At 38.4% G+C, this 22,437-nt stretch overlaps 1 protein-coding gene across 2 annotated transcripts in view; it reads left to right on the forward strand.

The window, feature by feature from the left end:
• LOC145987841 (zwei Ig domain protein zig-8-like) overlaps positions 1–22,437 on the forward strand; it is a 1,141,735-nt gene that overhangs the window by 464,463 nt on the left and 654,835 nt on the right. The window lies entirely within an intron of this gene.

Raw genomic sequence — 22,437 nt, forward strand, 5'->3', positions numbered from 1 at the left:
CCTACTTTATACAAATCGGTCTGTCTTCTTCGCGACGTAAGCTGCAACCTGCATTTTAGCAGTATAATGAGAGTAGCACGTCGACTACGGGTGCAAGTATTCTAAGTGGTAATATACCGAGAATCCTCCATAACTTATTAATTTAATTGATCGTTGCAGATGAACCGCTTTGAACTTATGTTTGCAATGCAAATATTTTGTGTCTCGGTTTGTCGGTATAACCCACCTCACCACTGCACTTCCACACTCCACTATCCGGAGTTCTGAAGCAACTCTCCCTCCGAGCTGAAGATAAAAATGAGCAAAGACTTCGATTGGTTCCCGCAGGGCAACATCACTTTTCGCACCGAGAGAACCCCCTCCCCCCCTTACAAACTCCCTCTGCTTGTTCATTCGTAGAATATCCGATAACCAAATTCTTCTCGTTAGTGTCCACTTAGTATTCTAACTCTTCCCAGTCCGTCCCCACCTCCTCCCAACCCTCGCAGTTCACCGCATTGTAATGGATTGTTAGGATTTTGCCTCCGGCCAAACTCGCGTGCACGGCCCTTCTCCGAGCCCTATAATGGGGGAAGTGTCCGGCACAAAGGAACCGTTTAAGGACATTCGCGGTTGCTTCGCCTCGGCTCCGTGTGTGTCGTCTGGCGAACCCTCGTTGCATCAGTCGCTGGAGAATGGCTGGAATTATTGGATTACATTCTAATTTCCTTGCTAAGGCTGGAGAATCATGGGAAAGTTGAGGTACTTCCTTCTATAGTCAGAGGAGAACATCAATTCACCCATTCTGATATCTTCTTAATTTAGAGATGCCTTATTTTCAATAACGCATTGTTTTCTACCCGGCGCCTACACCGTGCCTAGTCTGTATTTGTGCAAGAGCGCTCTCGTACGCACGCGTGGAGTTCAGACCTATCAGCGTTGTACGAGTGGCGAAATAAGAGTGAGTGAGCGAAGCAGTAGGTTTCGTCGGTCGCGTTCGTGCGGTGAGAAACCTGTCGTTGTGTGATTTGTGAGTAGCAGAAGAAACTGGAGATTGTTCCGCGATAAGAAGATCGCCTTTTCGCACCGTATTTGTTATTTCTCAACGCAAGCAACTCTCCGACTCCAGTGTTGCTTTTGACCGACGTTTCATAGAAGCACTGTTAGTAACGGAAACTCCTTCCCTCACATAACTGAAATTTTCCATTGCAACGGCAGTTTTTCAAACCAGGGCTCTCCCTCCTGAGCAGGGTAGTATGTGTACATCTAATGTTGAGCAAGGCATAAGTAAGTACGTATATCTAATTGCTGACTAGCTGTTGCCAGCCTCCATAGCGGAGTGGTTAGCTCAGCACACTACGACGCCAGGGAGCCGGTGTTTGAATCCCGGCCTAGGCATGGGTGTTTGTGAGTATCCATTCATCATTATTTCATTACATCATCACTCATCCCCAATTTCGCAAGTTAGCCAAAATTGGCATAAAACGCGAAGTATAATAAACTAAAGCAATCAATAAAAAATAAAATCAAAGCTGCCTAGCTGTTAATAGATACAACAAAACAAGTGAAAATCAGTCAGTGGGAAAATCAGCCACCGGCAATCGAAAGCGTTGAGTGGTTAGATTTTGCACTCTCCATCAAACATTTTGCATTTGTGTCCCGGGTTTAATTGAGGTGTTCGAATCCTTAATCAATTTCATCCAAACACCATTCATTTTCATAGTCGCGATTAGCCTAAAAGACAGAAAGAAAGACGACAATAAATAATTCCTTTTGCATTAAGAACCCTTGCATTGAAGTTCACTAACCCACACACTCTCCGCCATTACGACGAGGAAGTGAATTCAGAACGCGACGCTTCATCCCCTGAGCGGGCAATTCCTTCCAGACCTTCTCATTCGAGCCACGAAACAAGCTGCCCACCGGCGGCCCAAGCCTCGAGAGTTGTCACAGAAGATACGTTTTTAACAGCCGCCTTAATGTTCGCACGCTTCTCTCCGGCTCCGTTGTTTTTGCTTCGTGTTGCTTCTGGGGCCTTCATGAATGCCTCGTCGAGTTGTGACCATCGGAAATATCCGGACGGTTTTATTGTCAATAATTTAAGTCTTTATGAGGGGAGGAGAGAGCGTATAGATTTCTATTCTCAAGGCAGCAGCGCTCTTCTCCTGGAGATTTATAAGGCTTTCTGTATAATTCATCTGCCGCAGGCAGCTACTTCCTGGACGGAAGCGAGCCCTGTTGTAAAACGAAGTCTCCCGGACACTTCCTTGCTTCTGAACGAATGGAAGAACGCTTCCAGAGCCAAGGCGACTTTGCTGCAATGCTCCGTCTTTAATGATACGTAACTGCATTATATCAAGGCGCTAGAACTGGAACTCGAAATGCCAAATAGTCGCCAGTATAACGGGATATTGGAACCTTTTAGAAGAACTCAGTATTGATGGGCTGGAAGGCACAGGGTGATTCAAAAGTCGTCATACCCTATCTCTGATAGTTCAAAACATGGCAACGGTAAGGCGTGGTTTCTTTCTTCGTGAAGTCTAAAATGTTGAGATTGCTTTTACTTGCTTGATTGATTGAATTGTTGTTTTTAAGTTTACTTTATGCACAGAAAGGCTAATCGGTACTAGACCTACAGTTTAAAGTGGGATCAGAACCACTATGTGCCTCCACCGGGTTACACCTTGATTACAGGGCGACGGCGTTACCACTACGCTATCGGAAAGGCCCTCCTTTTGCTTGCGTCTGATTACTAGAGTGTCAAAGTAAATTAGATTTTTCAACATGAATTCCTGACTTCTGAATTACATGAAAATATGAAATCGGAAATTTCCTTTCCACAATTTTACTTCATGTACACCGGCGGAAGTGTCTCATTTTATTTCACAAAAATTTCATAATTTTCATGTTTCCCACGTGGTTATCACACACGCATTCCATAGTAGCCGACCTTCTGGCGTAGTGGTTATCGTAGCACGCTACGATACCAGGGGTCCCGGGTTCGAATTCCCGCTTGGGCATGGATTTTCTTTGTGAGTGTGCCTTCATCAGTTTCATCTCAATCATCACTCTTCTTCATATTCGCGATTAGTCAAAAGTAGCAGAGAAGCCAACTAAAATAAACCAAATCAATCAATCAAACATACCATTGTGTTTTACTGGATCTCTGTGGATTACTAATCAATAACAAAACATTTAATAATAATAAAATCAATACAGTTGCATATAATTAAAAATGGACCAACGTGTATTTATTACTAGACAGAAATGCCAAGGGAGCTTTTGTGGAATGAATATCCATTGTATCATGCATCTGTCGTGATTTGTTGTTAGTAATGGAATAATTAGTAAATACAGAAGGGTAAGGTTATAGTTGTGATGTGTTTGTGTGTGTCTTGTGTAGTAGTTGTGATGTGTTTGTGTGTGTCTTGTGTAGTAGTTATGCTGTCTAATGTGTTTGTGTTCGTCTGGTGTAGTAATTGTGCTGTCTAATATGTTTGTGTTTGTCTTGTGTAGTAGTTCCTCCATTCATATCGGGGGTTAGGCGTAGAGCTGACAACTCTGCACTGTAAAAAGACATGTCAAGAAACAGAAATATAAGGCCATGGATGTTCCCAAGGTAAAATATTCCGGAGGTAAAATAGTCCCCCGTTCGGATCTCCAGGTGGGGACTACTTTGGGAGGTCCCTGGACTAAGGATAAGATCTACGTTAGGAATAAGGATATTAAATTAGGCACCTGGAATGTTCTGAGCCTTTACCGGCCTGGGGCATTTCAGTGTACAGTTAATGAGATTGTGAAGTATAAATTAGATGTAGTAGCTGTCCAGGAAGTTAGGTGGCCAGGAGAAGGAAATTGTAAAACTAAAAATTATACTTTTTTCTATGGTGGTACTGAAAATCATAATTTTGGAACAGGCTTTTTCATAAATAATAGAATTATCTCGGCTCTTAAAACAGTAGAATTTATTAATGATAGGATATCATATGCAGTTTTACAGGGTAGGTGGTGTAAAATTATTTTAATAAACATACATGCACCAACGGAAGATAAAGATGATAATACTAAAGATGATTTTTATACAGAGTTAGAACAGGTCTTTGATAAATTTTCTCAGTATGATATGAAAATTCTGTTAGGTGACTGTAATGCACAGATTGGCAAAGAAGATACATTTAAACCCACGATTGGTAAAGAAAGTCTTCATGAATTAAGTAATGATAATGGTATAAGATTGATTACTTTTGCAACCTCAAAGAATTTAATTGTGAAAAGTACCACTTTTAAACATAAAGATATCCATAAATATACCTGGTCTTCTCCAGATGGTAAAACTCATAATCAGATAGATCATATTCTCATTGATAAGAGAAGGCATACTAGTATAATTGACGTTCGTACACATAGAGGTGCTGACTGTGCCAGTGACCATTATTTAGTAATTGCTAAATTAAGAGAGAGACTCTCAGTGATAAATCATAAGCAACAAAATCTAAAAGTTATAAAATTTGATACAGGAAAGTTTGCTGATGAAAGAATTAAGAAAGATTACCAAATTAAACTGTCAAATAGATTTGAGGTTTTGCAGGATTTAAATGATGATGAAAATATAAATGAAACAGACGTAAATAAGAATTGGGAGCACATACGTAATGCAATAGAATCAGCAGCTAAAGAAACTATAGGATACCATAAACCGAGAAAAAGTAAGCCATGGTTTGATAATGAATGTCATAATCTAATAGAAATAAGAAATCAGGCTAGACTTAGGTGGTTAAATAACTCGGATGATGCAAATCTAAGCAATTATAATACAATAAAGCGAGAAGTTAACCGCACGTTTAGAAGTACAAAAAGAGATTACTTGAAAAGCAAAATTAACGAAATTGAAACAAACAGCAAAAATAAAAATATCAGAGATTTATATAAAGGTGTAAATGAATTTAGAAAGGGGTGGCAACCTAAAGTAAACTTGATAAAAGATAAAGACGGTGATTTTCTAGCTGACCCAAGCGATATTCTAAATAGATGGAAGAACTACTTTAATGACCTTTTAAATGTCCATGTAGGAGATAAATCAGAAGTAAATGAAGTACACACAGCAGAACCTTTAGTTCCAGAACCTAACTTGACTGAAGTTAAAGATGCTATTAAAAGGCTTAAGAATAACAAAGCACCTGGCATTGATTTAATACCAGCTGAGTTAATTAAATATGGTGGAAATTCATTAATATGTCAAATTCATAAATTAATTTGTTTAATATGGAATAAAGAAGAAATCCCTCAACAGTGGAAAGAATCCATAATTGTTCCTGTGTTTAAAAAAGGTGATAATATGAACTGCAATAATTACCGTGGAATTTCTCAACTCTCAACAACATACAAAATATTGTCTAACATTCTTTTAACAAGACTAACCCCATATGCTAATGAAATTATAGGTGATTATCAATGTGGATTTAAACGTAACAGATCAACTACAGATCAAATTTTTCACATCAGACAGACACTTGAAAAAAAGTGGGAATATAATCAAAATGTCCATCAGGTATTCATTGATTTCAAAAAAGCATATGATTCGGTGAAAAGAGATAAATTATATAATATATTAGTAGAGTTTGGAATACCTAAGAAGCTTGTTAGTATGATAAAAATATGCACCAGTGAAACAGAAAGTAAAATTCGTGTGGGTAATAATATGTCTGACAAATTTATAATTCACGATGGGTTAAAACAAGGAGATGCATTATCTCCATTGCTCTTTAATTTTGCCTTAGAATATGCTGTAAGGAAGGTAAAAGAAACTAAAGAAGGACTAAAATTAAATGGTGTGACTCAGTTGTTAGCATATGCAGATGATGTAGACTTACTGGGGGATGATATAAATACGATTAAGAATAATGCTAAAATATTTTTCAAAACTGCTAAAGAGATAGGTTTGGAAGTTAACAAAGAGAAAACTAAATATATGCTTACAGGCCGAAACCAAGTGTTAGGTAATAATCAAAATCTAATTATTGATAACAACTCGTTTGAACCAGTTTCCAAATTCAAATACTTAGGAGTAATATTAACAAATGAAAATTATATTAAAGAGGAAATAAAAAGTAGGCTTAATTCAGGAAATGCATGTTACTTCTCTCTTCATAAACTTTTGTCTTCTCGTTTAATATCTAAGAAACTAAAAGTTAAAATATACAAAACAGTAATTTTGCCTGTAGTATTATATGGGTGTGAAACTTGGTCCCTTACATTAAAAGAGGAACATAAATTGAGAGTATCTGAAAATAAGATCCTTAGGAAAATCTTTGGACCTAAAAGGGATGAGGAGACAGGTGAGTGGAGAAGGTTACATAATTTAGAACTACATAATTTGTATTCATGTCCAGATATTATTAGAATAATTAAATCAAGAAGACTTAGGTGGGCAGGCCATGTGGCACGAATGGGAGAGGAAAGAGGAGTTTACAGGATTCTTGTTGGGAAACCAGATGGTAAGAGACCTGTAGGAAGGCCAAGACGAAGATGGAGGGACAACGTCGAGATGGACCTAAAGGAAATCGGTAGGGATGGAAAAGAGTATATAGATCTTGCTCAAGATAGGGACAGATGGAAGGCCTGTGTTGCTGCAGCCATGAACCTTCGGGTTTAAGAAGGCTAGAGAGTTAGTTAGTTAGTTAGTTAGTTAGTTTAATTACAGGAGAATGGTAATATTTTTAGTAGATTTACGTATTCTAGAGAATTATGTTTGCACATCAGAAACTCCATCATTAATAATACTATGGTCATGTACCTCTGTTTTCTATGCAACAAACCAATATCAGAAACTCAAACGTATTCTCTTTTTTCTACATATTTCCCCCAACATAATGACATCCTAATATCTGTGGATGTCCCTTCTCCAAAATGTGCTTTCTGTCCATGAGAATAAGATTCTTTTCGTGTAAATGTTGCCACCTGAATTCATTTTGGCCACTTAGTATAGATTTTATTATTATTTACATTAGTGTAAAATGAACAAAGTGCTGTGCCTAAACTTCTCTCAGCGAGTGAACTTTTAAATACTTGCGTATAAGGTTAACTAATAAAGTAAATAATTTTGTCTTATTAGTATAAGATGTATACTTACAATCTTCTGTGTAAACTCATTTAGTCACACTGAAACTTATAGGTGTATAATTATGCTCCAGTCAGGGTGAATAAAAATCATGATTTTTGTTACAAAAATATTTTTTGATGATTTTTTAATTTAAATCAGATTTCTTGATTTAAAACTTTTTCTTTTTTTTATAAAAAAAAGCTTAAATTGCTGGTATGTTTTTTTGGTACCATACATATATACATGTTTTTCTTTATAGAAAGGCTTTTTCTACTGAATGACTACGAAATATTTGAACAGGTTGATTAATGCAAATGAGAAATTATATGTAAATGTATATTTTTCTGTTTCTGATACTATGTATGTCCATACTATATATGAACCTACTGTGGAAATGTTTGTTGTGTTAATGAAGCTTTAGGGAAAATGGGCATGTGGGGAATATGGGCGCACTTAAGGTTATTGTGTCACTGCGTATTCTTTGTGCGGTAATGAAAAATCAATTGTAGGTTGACATCATCCGTGGAGTCTTGGTTGTCACTTGTAACTACGTACTCATCTGAGTTGGGGAAAATTAGCGTTCTGGACCTGTTGAAAGGGAAATACTTCTCGAAAGTGTACTTAAAAATACAGCTGATGTTATTTTTTACTACTAGGAGTTAAGATCTGATCGGAATATTACTTGAGATAATGATCTGTGTATGTACTAACAACAAATCTAGAACAATGGTTCATACACTATGAATTGCATCCTAGTGTTGTGCCTCATCCTAACACAGTAGTATCAACTTACATAAAAGTTTGCAATGCGGGGGAAAATGACCACAACATTACGCTGTAATATGGGCACTTCAGAAGCTATATGATCGTTTTAAATCCTCAAAAATTGCCAACCAAGAAGTGTAATACCCATATCCTTCACGATACATAACAAATTCACACCGTATTCCATTAACGGATGCATCTAACGGCGACAGTCAGTGGCTTGTATGAAAACGTTGATGTCGTAGTGAAGAGTGTATTTCTTGTCATCTTTGTTCCTTGCGGTATCATAATCATTGTATTGGTATACAGAAAGAATTAAATTTCATCTGCCCTACTTGTAAGGGGAGTGAAGAAATTTGAGGACTGCGGAACATGTTCATGATCATAGGCGTGCCCAAACCCTCTGATTAAGAGGGGCGAAAGCCTTGATGAAAGTTCACTCGGAGGAAAAAAATTCTCTTAGTTTTATTGTGTTGATTGTTACTAAATAGGGGCGTATATAGTTTGTGTTCCGACCCACCGAAAATTACTCTTTTAGAAGAACTTCAGATTCCGTGCCACAAAAGTTCTGTTCCCCTCCAGCTTTATTATCCATCTCTGTGGTTCAAACTAATTTGCATATAAACATGATTTCGTACAGCAGATTCAATACAACTATACGCAGCTTATTCATTTCTAATGTGTGACAAATTTATTCTGCGATCACACAGGTGTAACACAACCAGGCTAACGAATAGAATGCGTGAGTTTTAATAACAAGTAATTTGCTGCAGAACGAAGCTCAAATACATAGGAAATAAACCCGCCGTAATTGCTGGGAACTTTCGTCGTCTTGAAAATACTTCATTTTTTAAGAGAATAATATTGTTTAATAACGGCAATAAGATTTCTTTACACTAAATTTATAAGTGATAGTATTAGTAGGGCCAACTTGTCCCCTTGCTCCCCCCCCCCCCCCGTGCGCACGTCTCATTCATTCAGTGCTATGCTGTGACTAATTGTTACGTGTATGTGTCCTTTAATGTATCCATCAAACATAATTTCCCATATTCCCCACCAGTGTGGAGGTAATATGGGTTTTGCAGACTTTGGTTTGTGCAGTTTTTGTTCCTTTACTGAAATACATGAAAAGCAATGATAGAGCGAGAATAACAGAAATGTAGAGTTTAGACTACGTACAACACGGGTTGAATTTAAACTGTGAAAAAGATGTATCTTTGTAATTTAAATGTAATACCAGTTTATTTTATAGTAATAAAGATTAATGATTATAATTTCTCTTTGAAGTTTCTCAAATAGATTCGTGTCTACCTGGACTCTCCAATTAGTCAAATTGTATCTTTCATGGAGGTATTTCTGCTTGGTTTAATCCAGTGCAACATATATTGATAAACACTATATAGCCAAACGTCACCGGGAATCCAGTCCTGTTCATTCCAAAGACACCAGCCAGGTTATTAATAAGATGTTGGATCTACTCTTAGCTATTATTACAGCATTTACTCATCGGGGCAGGCTTTCCACAAAGTTATGATATATCACTGGTGGAATTTTTTCCACTCGTCCTGTAGCTTCGTGAATAGTTCATGAGTGGTTTTTGGTCGAGTTTGTCTGTCACGCAACCGACGCTCCTGTTCATCCCAAATATGTTCTATGGGGTTCCAGCCTGAAAACACGATGCAATGGACCCTGCTTTATGGACTTTATGGTGCTGATAGAGAAAAGGGCCCATTCCAAACTGTTGCCACATTCTGGGCAGCATTCTGTTGTCTAAAATGTCCTCATAAACACCACTTTTGATGTTGCTATTGACTAAATCCAAACAAGGAAAAATAGCTCAGACCATGACACTACCGCCAAGTTCACTTGTTTGTCCGGTGACTTTTGGCTATATAGTGTACACTAACTCTTGCTGATCCGTGTAACTAGAAAACCACGGTGCGTACCACACACCAAAATGTTTCTTAGATTTTGAACAATTTGGATTCGGATAGAGTATTTTTGTTTTACAATTCTCGAAACATGCTAAAAGATAAATTTACAGCCATGGAACGCTATTATTACCTCAATTCAGATCAATAGGAAGAAGGTTGGGAGCTGAAAGTGACATCAGAGGTATCATTACCTTTCAGAATAATGTATTATGCAGATCGATAATTGTTCCAGGAAGTGCTAAATCACATTCCCCATAGCGTGAAAACCTTGTTCTGGTTTCATCAGTGCACAATGACTTCCTCACAATTCTAAGAAAAGAAAACGCAACAGAAATTGCTCAATATCAAATGAAAGAAGTGAACCCTAGCGGAAATTGGTGAAATCATGCCGGTGTCTACGTCTTCCCTTTGCGACCAAATGAGTAGGGAGAAATCCAAATAGATTACCAACACGCAATTCCTGGTGACGTCTGCATGAGAATCGTATCCCAGGGACAGAGCAGTGATTTCATCAGATTTTCATCTAGGATATCTCCGTGCCACGGAGATTGGAAGAGCAGATCCAACCCAATGGCGTGCGAAAAGACATTGTCGTTCGTGAGAACTAATTCGATTTGATTCTTCGAATTCTCTCTTCGCGGTCGTCAGAGCCAATCAATGCCCTCCTCCGACTTTGCCCTCCAATCCCTCCCCCCCTCCTTCGAAGGTCCCGGAAAACTCCAACCGTCCTAAAACTCCAAACAAGTACTGCTTTGGGGCCTTCAATTGGGGCATTACGAAGAACTCCTCGCCCGTCTCGGAAAGTGTCTTTTCTTATGCCGGATTAGGGTCACGGAGGAAAACCAATCCGAGGAGAGAAAAAAGATCGCATCTTGTTTGTCTCCTCGGGTTCTTCGCTGCGCAAATCTCGGTGCCCTGCTCCTGATGGTAAATCACGTGAGAAAATAATTCTCAACCGAGCGATAACTAGGAAAGTTAGTGATTTGCGATTAAGTACAAGTTCTAGCCTTAAAATTGTAAACTAAAAAGTAAGACGTCACCTTCGTAAAGAGCACAGACAAAAGTGTACGCACGTTTTCTCTCCAGTCCCAATTTCAAACGTACATAATCAGCCTTATCAACCACCTTCTTCCCTGCCAGAAAGCACTAGTTGCGTCAAGTTTAGACGGACAATTTTGACCTGAAAGATACGTAGAGAGTGGTTCAAAATCGCCGACCTTCGTAGCAGAGTGGTTAGCACAGCACGCCAGGTGTACCGTGTTCGAATCCCAGCATGTTCATGGGTGTTCTTTCTGAGTGTCCCCTGATTATATCATAACTCTTCCTCATCTTCCTCATCTTCCTCTCCAATTACGAATGAGTTCTGCTTACTATGATGTTTTCTCATAATGTGCCGATAATCAGCAGTGCTAAACTCTGTCGCAGGAGTCTCTGGGGCAAGCGAACAATATCAAGTCCTCTTCTCAGGTGGTGACCCGAGGGTTCGACAAATGAGCGCGAGAGGGAAAGTGATTTCGTATAGTGCAACGCGACCACAGCTACCAGCTGTTTGCAGCGGCGCTTAATGCTTTGCTCTGCCCACTCGCTTCCTCCCCTCCTCTCCGTTATGCGAGGCCTTGATCCATGGACGGAGTAAAGTCACCATGCCCATAAAAATAAAAGAAAATTAAATGACGAAAACACAGTTATCTTCTGAGGAACGTATTTGGATGTTGTGTTCCAAATTGAAAATGCATGGGAAGTACAAGGACAACGGAGGCATTGCAACAGAAGGATGTGATAAATCATACGAAATCAGTCAAACTGGCAGCGCTTCGGAAAGCAACTGAAGTATTGCTTGTAGTAATTGAAGTAGACACTTTGACCAACTTTTTCCAGCGGTAGTTCACCGCAATAGTACCTGGAGTCTAATGGTGAAAGACTGGCTCCATAACATGGCTTTATGTCTACGTAAATTTAGTATTACATATTTTATACAGGTTTTTTTGTTGAACTCTATACATTTTTTGGCTAGGTCGCATATGCATGCGTGTGTGATACATACGTACTTGGATAAGTAATATTAACAAATGAGAATTTAGATACAATTAAAAGTAAGCTTAATTCAGGCAATACATGCTACTTTTCTTTCATAAACTTTCAACTTTTATTTTTGCGTGTAATATCATAGAATTTAAAGGTTAAGATATACTGAAGTATAATATTGCCTGTTGTTTTGTATGGATTTGACACTTTGTCCTTGCATTGAAATAATAACATAAATTAAGATCTGTAGTATATAAAATATTAACAAAAATAGTTGTATCTAAGAGCGATGAGAAAGCTGTATCATATTCAGTTGTATTACTCCTATTTCTTCCTGAATAGTGAATATCAGTGGTGGCGATTAGGGGGATGGGCGAGGGGGGCAGTTGCCCCCCACTTTTCGCCACTTTTGCCACCTCACTATGCTAAACCTAATCTAGAAAGGCAAATATACTGTCTTTGTCCCTCCAGTATTGGCACCTTTCCCCCGGTTTTGGAACCCAATCGCCGCCACTGTATCAGAAAAATTCAATGCGGAAAACTGAAGAGAGATGACCGAGGAGAGGATGGAAATGTTTACTGGATACATGTTGGAAAAAACTGATGGTAAGGGAACCTTTGAACGGCATGGACAGATGGAAGATGTGGCAATAAGCCTTAGCGTATGGGATGAAAGAGGTTTAGTGAGTTCGTGGTATGGTGGGTGGATGAATGTATATACACAATGGTAGTTTGGGCAAACAGTGCATAGAAAGCATGCAATCACGAGAATTTAGTTGGTGGTGACATACTATACACGTTGTGTCGGGAATCTGTGGAGCAAGGCCGTGGATAAGGATAGAGAAGCGGAGAATGCAATTGGGCGGAGTAAAGCGATGCACGCTGCTGCAAACGACTGGTAGCTGCAGTCGCATTTTACCCTCCAAACACTCACTTCCCCTCTCACACGTTCATCGGTCGAGCCCTCGGGAGTACTACTTGCACAGAGGGCTTGTTTACCTCATAGATTCCTCAGACAGAGTGTAGGTGAATTGCAATCTTGGGTCAAATGTTAGTTTGTCCGGCTCCTTTGGACACCATAGGTACCGTTACCTTTCTTTATTGGACTGATTTTCTAAGGCAGAAGGTAACACCTAGTCCGTTGGCAGAAGTTACAGGTCGGAATCTATCTGTTCTCTCCTAGAACAGATTTGTATTCAATTAGCAAATTATTATTCACAATATTTGTTTATCAATTCGCTGCTTTCAGATTAATTTGGTCTCTTGACGTCACCAGCCTAACTGGTACCGATATTCCAAGAACGTAGCTCCTCAACGTATAGCTTGAGTAATTTATCGATGCTGCTCATTCCTGTAACTTGTTAGCGGTGAGAATCAGATACCCGAGTGCAGACCCTGGATCACCTTAACTGACGCTGGTAATAACCAAACGAAAGGTCCTGGTTAGGTTTAGGTAAATACCTCCCTCCCTTCCAAGTTCCGTAAAGATCCTCAAACAGCGTTGTCTTCGACCAACGAGTAAAGACCCAGTTGGCGGGATAGTTGTGGTGGAGAACACACGAGTAAAGACCCTGCATGTCTCCCCGTTTTTGTGAATTTGCCTCGCTTTCTAGCTGGAGTTTGTTGATTTCGTTGCCATTTAGTATTCAACTGTTTGAGCGTTGGCAAGTCGATAATTTAGATATTTGATCTTCTGGCTTTTCTTAATTTATAAGTTATATTCTTTATCTTATTTAATTTCTGCAGCGTTAATTTTTAAGCAAACTATAATTAATATTCGTTGTTCTAATTATGTCCAAAATGTCCTGTAATATTCGTTGTTCTACTAATTATTGAGAAAGAGGCCGTTGTATAGGAGGATCCTGAATACTTGAATGTGGGAAAGTAGTGTTCCTATAGGAGAGTCCTAACTTGCTGATGACAGGAAAGTGATGCTCGTAGAGAGGTACCTGTCAAGTTTGCTGTTCAAAATGTGGAGGATAATGTTAATTCGTGAATACATGATACAATTAAGTTTCGTGCAAAAGAAGGCCAAAAACTATCAACATTTATAGAAGTCGTACAGTGATAAGACAGCGCCCGTAGTAAACCGTTTGAATGCTGAAAATGTTTTATAGATAGGTAAAAGTCCATTCCGACTGTTGTGGTTCCAGGCTTGCTTTAGTCACTCACATCAACACTCAACATGTAAAGTCACTGGACCTTAATAATTGACGAATGACATGTCGTAAATTTGCAGCGGACACGAATGTTGCTCAAGCGGAGAAAAACAGTTGGGTTTGATCATCACCAAAGTCCTGCAGAACAATGCTCCGACACACAAAACTCTCCACTCTACCTGAATATTACAGGAACGCGGCTGGGAGAATTTACCCACCCACCCTCTCCCCCCCATCCTATCCTCTCTAACAATCGGACTCTTTCTCCGGATGATTTCAACTCTATTTGGGGCTCCATTTCAGCAGTTGAGGAAACAAGCTGTTCGTTCATGTTTCACAATTGCGTAAACACAGAAGTGGGATAACATCGAGAAAGAAATATTGTCCTCACTGCAAAAAATGGCTTTTCATTTGGATGCTTGTACATAAATAATGATTCAGGGTTGTTAATGGTCCTCTGACCCATAAATTCAAATTGGTTGTATTGGGTTCCGTTGGAGGACCGGAACCTATTTTCTCGCAAAATTTATATTCGGTACAAGTTGCGTATTGTTTCATTTCAATAAGGAATTTGAACCCTATTCAATCTGATTCGGAAACAAGGTTCCTTGATCGCATTCAAATTCAGCGGGGAAAAAGGTCATGGACCGTGTATAAATTGATCCGGAAAAGGATTCCTGGAACTTATTTATATTGATCAGGGGGAAAAAAAGTTCCCAGACCGTATTTAAATTCAACCTGGAAAAATGTTCCTGGACCGTAATTAAATCCAGCCGGAAAAAAAGGTTCCTGACCGAATTTAAATTCAGCTGGAAAAATGGTTTTTAGACCTTATTTAAATTTATCTGGAACAATGAGTGGTTCCTGGAAGGTATTTAAAATGATCTGGAAAAAAGGTTCCCGGACCGAATTGAAATACTTTAAAGATGGAAAGTTTCTTTACGGTCCAGAACACATTTACGCTTGTTGATTTTCTCTTCTGAAGCGGAATTGAATTTATTTAAAATTCCAGGACCTTTAACAACCCAGCAATAATTATCTTTATAAAAATATACCGAGAAGATAAATAACATTTTACGATCAATGTGATTGATTTTGTTTTACATTACTTTGCATTTGTGCCAATTTTGACTAATCACTAAGGTGAGGATGAATTGTTGATAAGATGAAAATTATGAGAGGATAATCACAAACACACATGGACAGCGCACAGCACCAGCCAGGATGTTGACCTCTGAAGGCAATCAAATGTCAACTCCCTGCATCCCAAAACAAATTTTGAAGTAAAAATGTTAGAAGTAAGTTATCTGAAACAATATAAAGATAAACCTCTTCCCATTGTCGGAACTATAACCATCTGAGATTATTTCCTAAGCAATTAGATGATTCAGAGGAAGAAAGTTTAGACACATTTCTGATATAAATTTGTCTTACCTATCCTGCCCCTAATTTCTCGAAATTAACTAATCGTTTTTAAGACAAATGAACTACCTCTGCAAACTTTTTCAAGTGCTCCTATTCAGGCCAAAACCACAAGACTAGTTTAGTAAGTTGTTAAGGTAAAAGGCTCGTGCTGGGAAGGTCAAAGTTTGATATCCAATGGTCCTTGCTGAGTTTATTTTAGTTGTTTCGCTTCGATCTTGCAATTTATGAAGGCTACTTACAACGATGAGAAAAGATGGTCAACGCAAGAGCCTGCTACATTGCGTAATATCCTGTTGCACAGGCAACCGAACCAACATCTGTGTACGTTGGGTTACCGTACGGCAGGCAAGTAGGAATGTACCTGCATCCTGCACCATGCAGTAGATCTGCATACACGGCATCACTAATGGTATGCATCACTACAACCCTGGCGTACGCAAGGGGAGCTGATACGGTAATTCCCGAAATTTTGAAAATAAATAATCAAAATTTCCAAATGAAAACTGTAAAGAACCCCGGGAAAATAATAGTATTGAATTCAAACCCTTTTAAAATGACCCCCGATTTTGTCTTTAACAACTTTTAAAACGGAGGTATAAAATGGCAATTATTAACATTTTATAGTGTATCTCCCCCTAGAACACAGCTGCAGGTTAATACCTACCTTTAAATTCCAGCCACCTTCGAAAAAAAAATCCTCCGTACGCCAGTGCTACATATAACTTCATCTCAATTGCTTTGTCTGTCATATGTAAATAATTCATTGTTTCTGTTGTGAAACATACATGTTTCTCATGTATTCAGGAGTTTAAAATTTACGTAACTTAGATCGGTTGTTTCACTACTCGTTAATTGGCTCCAAAGGGTGTTTCTTACGCTAATATGCACACATGTCATATTCTCAACGAAGTAAATATATCACTTCTGATCTTTAGGCACGGAGTGGGGGGAAGGGGGTATATACCTCTTGGCAGCTAAAGGTGAAGAATTGGTCACTACACTGGCTGCAGCTAGAATGAAAATATGTTCAGGAAAGAAAGAAACACAATCTGTAAAGTTTTCTCTCTCTCTCTCTCTCTCGCTTCCCCTCCCTCCCCTCACACATGCAAATTGGTCGGGTTTGCTACTACAAACTATCACTTTCATTTTTCACAAATCCTTTCCTGCACATTTTCGTTTACTTACTTAATTTCTCCTTATCGCATTCCCCAATCTCCAATAGCCACATGTCTGAAACGTCTAGTCGCTTTGCTCACTTGTTCGTAGCGTCCACGTTTCTGCACCATATAACGCTACACTCCAAACAAAAACTACATATGTTTGTTCCTTCATCTTTTCTTCAAAAGCCCATAGAAACATTTTACCTTGTGTTGAAGGTTTCCTTCACCATTGTTTTGATAACAAGCCTTATGTTGACTTCCGCACTGGAAGGTTGAAACCCAGAGCCGCTGCATGAAATCGCCATACCGGGAATAAAATTCGGGCCTCCAGCGTGACCATTATTAATCTCATATACTCATTCTCATCGTCGCGATTAGTTATAGTGGCAGAAAACTAACATCAAAATGATGACATACAAATGAAATACGAGGATGCCAATTGAAATAAATAACTCGAAAATCACAATTGCAAATCCATGCTTCACAAAGAATTCAAACCTGTGACCTCCTGCATTGCGATATGCAATTTTAATCACTACGTCACTTCTTACTGCGTGATACTCATAAGTGTATCATAAAGAACTTTGGGTGGCCTAGTGATAACTAGTTCAGTCCTCCGTGGAGATAAATTGCATGCTGGTTTGGGTCCAAATTAGTCTTATCAAGTGACATTGAAAAGAAACGTTTATAAACAACGTTTGTCATTAAAATCTAACAAGTAGGTTGAGTGTCATGCTCTCAGTCGGTGACAAAGATAGCGAAAAGGTACGAAATTGGTCGAGATACAAGTGATATATTTCGTGTGGCAAGTTGTCCCCAGCGCCTCTGCGGTCTATTCTCTAATTGGTTATCGATTTAGCTGTGACTTCCGTTGGTCGTGGGAACCGAACGGAAACAGGTAAGCTCCCCCCCTTTAACCCCCTTTCTTGGAAAAGGGACAGATCGGAGACAGTTCACAAGGAGAAGGTACGGTTTGCGAGGAGGAAAGCTTTCTGTCTGCGCTGCGGCATTGATTTCGTCTTGAGATCAAGAAGGGTATTCTTTTTGTTTCTTTCACGCATCTCTTACTACTCCAGCAGAATAGGTGCAATAGGGTGGAAAATGTCTAGATGTATTTGATACGAAGGTAATCACAATGTAGCTAGTGTCCTATTCGAGACTTGAAGCCAGGGTAGTAGGATGCGCACACGTGAGATTGTCAATCGAGCACTAATATCCTCTACACTAGGAAAAGCTAAGGTATGAAATAATCGGATTTCAAAAGAGCATTTGACGCAGCAGATGTTCGCAATAAAATTGTACCCAGGATTGACTAATCCACAGCATCCAAGATAAATTGAATAAAACCACTGAACAACACATTGAATTGTAACCTGTATATTGATGATTAGAGCCCGGAAGTTTGGCAAAATGCCTCTTTTTATCTACTGCATATATTGATAAAATTTTTCCGGATATACGTTTCTTATGTTGTTTCGAATGTTTTGGAAGCATTTTCATTTTACCTATTTTGCCTATTTGGGACCCCACTGCCTATTTTTAATTATAATGCCTTTTTTGCCTTTTTCAATGAAATTTGACATTTGTTTTAAAAAAAATGTGTATATAAATTATTTTTCTCCCAAAAAACGTTGTTGGCATTTATTTTTCTTCCGTTTATTATGTGAATAATTTTCGCCTTATTTAAGTAATATTGAACTTACGCATGTTTCAACATTGCTGAAGGAGAAAAGTGTGAGAAAAAAGTATTTCATGCTGAGTCAGGATATTGCCTTTCGGTTAACATTTCTTGTGCATGATTGACTGCTGAAGTGGAAAGGCTGATTTCGAACACAAAGAAAATATTTCTGAAATCTCCCTCTCGAACCCGAAAATTTCAGTAAGTTGCGATTGAGCTTAGTTTACCTCAGCAACCAGCCTTGACGAGATAGGGAACCTGGATATCAGCAGCTATATATTATGCTAACAACCTTCAAAAAATCAGTGAGGTGATCGATGCTCTTCCAGAAAATGAAGCGGCTTCAATTCGTGAAGTGAAAAAACTCCTGTGCTATTCAAGTTTACTTTTGCACATTATGGTGCATTGCCTGAGACAATTACAATTATAGCATCCATGAAAATCTTCGAGGAATCTATGCAGCAGGTGATGAAAGTGCCAGGAGAAAAGGGGTGAGCTGTTGCGGAAAAGTGCTAACGGGTAGTGAATGCAAATGAGGACTTGAAACAATTGAAAACAATTTGTGATATTCTAAAAGGTGAAAATGCTGTTACCAAAATGAGTCCAGCTACATTAGCTTGTTATATGTATGCTCCAATAACTTCTGTCGAAGTAGAAAGATCATTTTCTATTATGAAAAACATTCTCTCTGACAGACGACTATCTTCATTTGATTTGATTTGATTTAGTTTATTTTACTTCGCGTTTTGTGCCTCTTGGCTAATTTGCGAAGATGGGGATGAGTGATGAAATGATGAAATTGATGAATGGACATTCACAAACAACCAAGCCCGACCGGGATTCGAACCCGGGACCCTTGGCGTTGCAGCGCGATGTGCTAACCACTCGGACACAGGGTCGGGCAACAGACGACTATCAATGAATGTTTAGAACTTAAAAAGCACCTTGTAGTTATGTGCAATCAAGACGGAGAAAATTGAAATGCTCTTCCAAATTTAGATTTTAACATTTTGCCAGAAATTATAGATAAAAGTAAGCGACTTCTAAATGTGCCTTTTTTCGGTTTATTTTGCCTTTTTTCATTTTTAGTGCCTATTTACCACATTATAAATGCCTTTTTGCCTGCCTATTTTAACGAAAAAAAAATGCCTGAACTTCCGGTCTCTATTGATGAATATTGTTTATTTTTTTTATTTTGCGTTGCTTTTCTGTAACATTTTGAGGGGTTCAGAGGACAAGTGGCTTAACTCCATTCAAGACAGCCGCCCCGATGGCGGAGTGGTAGCGTCGTCGCATTGTAATCAAGGGGTCCGGGTTCGATACGCGGTGGAGGCACATAGTGATTCGCATCCCATTTTCAACTGTAGGTCCAGTTCCGATTGGGCTTACTGTGCATAAAGTGGACTTAAACACCAACTCAATCAATCAATCCATTCAAGACAGTTTTGAGAAAAAGGCGCATTTACTTGTAAATAACTTAGTACTATGTTTAGCTGTTGGAGTACAAAATCGAGAGTAAGAATTTGAAACTTAGGAGATATATACTTCCAGCACTGAAAGGGTGGCACTTCACACTTCTAAGTTATACATGTTACTCAATTTTCATGAAAATGGGGTTACGTCACTTGTGCTCCGAACCCTTCATTTGACAAATCACAACAATGAGGATGAATGATGATTAAACAAAGGTGCTGCCACGAAGGAACACTCATGCCAGCCCAAATTTTGGTTATGTTATGAGCGAGAAAACCGCTCAACAACTTCGACCACGAGGCGACTTAACGAATATAGTTGCCAAGGCAACCGGCTGCACGCTTTATTTACTAAAAAATCTTAAGCTTAGGTTATTAAAAATTTAAGATATATTGTAACCTTTAAAGTTTCCTTCAGTTATTAGTAATGGAATGTTAAATTTTATACACACACACAGAAGATTATGTAATCTCTTTTCAAAATATTTTTTTCCACAAATATTGCATTGAAACGAAGCAAACATATGATTATTGAAAAGACTCGACAATGTTATGCAAAAGTAATAAATTATATCTTGTTTTGTGAAAGACGTTTTGCTTTGTTTAATATGGAAGTGAGGGTAAAATCCCAAATACTTTTACAAATAAGTGTGCACCCTTCCTCCATGGTTGAAAGAAACCCTCTACTTCAAACAATTTTAATTTCACAGCACTTTGAAGTGTCATTAAATCTGTGTTGTATGTCACTCTTGAGATTCTCGGCACAAGTTACCCCATGATGTCATTTTATTTTTTTTCTCCTTAATCAATAATCAAATCTCTTTGAAGTACATACAGCTCAATGAAGTGATGAGGTTTTCTGGAAAAATACATTAACACTCAAAATGTCTTAAAAAAGCCTCAAAAATAGACTTGTGGTCTGAATTTTAGCATGTAGGTACGATGGAACCAAAAGTTTTTGTTGTTGAAAATCATTGTAAAGATATGCTCTTTCTTTACAAAGAATGAAATTTGTTTGTTTTTTTTAGTCCTCCTAACATCAATTTTCCGTTATTTGGACATTGTGGACATTTTCAGGGTCAATCCATAACAAATGGTCAAACACTGGTCGCTCGACCATTTTTTTAAAAAATCATTTTTATGTTGTTGTAACCTCTTTGCAACAGTAGTTCAAAACAGGCATTATTTTTCTAAAACTCGACTTTGTTTGAAAATTGTGGACATTTTTGTTTCATGACTTGCGGAATTTTTGTTCTTTGCAGAGAGTTGCGAATAATTATGATAACTCAGCTAAGAAAAATGATTGAAAGCTGGGGTCACAAACATTGTTTTAAGTGAATTTCAAGCTAAATTTTGTGTTCAGTACCTTTTTTCGCTATCTCTAATGCAATTTGTAGAAATTTAGGGCCTGTTAAGTCTCATTCTTTGCAGCTAAGGAAGCAAAATATGTTGACTAATGCCTGGAGAAGGTCATTCTTTGTAATTGATGAATGTCCCGTATCTGCACTACAGACCGTCTCTCAGACCGCGCTGACTTTTTCTTTTACTTTATTTCTCACAACCCTCCAACCACAAAAGGACCCTTTCTCCACACCTTTCAGTTAGGTGCTGGTGGCTGCACATTGTCAAGGTCATGTATTTTTGTATTTTGTATTTTTCAAATATTGCCTTTTATTTTCGGAGAACGGTTTGACAGAGGTACCATAGTAACTTCGTTTATTTTTTGTTGCGTTGTGTTAAAAAGGAGTCATAGCTCATTTTCAATTTTAGTAAAAAATTATTTGAACTACCTCTCTTCTGACAACATAAAAATGTAGAAATTTTAAGAATTTGGAATTCCAAAAAAATATAAGTACCATTGTTGCAATTTTCGACTGATTTTCTGAATCTTTGCATAAATTATGTTACGTTTCTCTAAAAAAACAATAATAATTGAAAACTGCTTTACAATATTATTCTATAACCATGTCAAGTCACGCGAAACGGGTCAGAAATTAAAAATAGCAAAACATGTAGTTCACGGTTCAAACTCATGACATTGGTCTGACAGACACCTCAATAGTAGTTATTTGATTGATTCATTGATTTGGTTTGTTTTACTTTGCTTTTCTGCCAATTGTGGCTAATGTGATATGATGAAGGGACACTCACAGTGAACACTGTGCCCAGACGGGGATTCGAACCCGGGAATCATGGCATCGTAGTTATGTGTTATCAACGACCATAGTAATTAAATGTTAATAAATTCCACCCATTCTCATCGTCGCGATTGTCCTAGAATGACAGACAATTTACTCAAAATACAAAAGAAGTAAATACAAAAGAATTTTTGTTATTGGTGAAAACGTATTTTGTTCCCCGAGTTCAAAGGATCAACATTGAAATACCTTCCTCAATATTTTACCTTTATTTTTAACTACGGAGTATTTTCCTTTCTTTTCCACGCTGAGTCAAGTACAGGAGGGCGAGCAGGAAGAATAAGGCAGGGGGAGGTTTGTAAGGTAAGATCTTCTCCTATCCTGCAAGACGTTCTTCTTCAAGGATGCTGGGTAACCGGAAGAGGGGATAAGAAGAGAAAAAAGCGAAACAGAGAAGAAAAAGTTATGTGGTCGAACTCAATTGCCTCCAGGATTCTGGAATTTTCCAGTTCTTTGATCTGGAACTCTGACACCGAAGCACTTTAATGCCCACGGGACAAAAAGAAGTTACATTCTGTCTCTGCGACCTAGCCTTCGAGTTTG

Source organism: Lepisma saccharinum, chromosome 5 (assembly GCF_977018435.1).
Source record: "Lepisma saccharinum chromosome 5, izLepSacc3.1, whole genome shotgun sequence".
In the NCBI taxonomy this organism is placed as follows: domain Eukaryota; kingdom Metazoa; phylum Arthropoda; class Insecta; order Zygentoma; family Lepismatidae; genus Lepisma; species Lepisma saccharinum.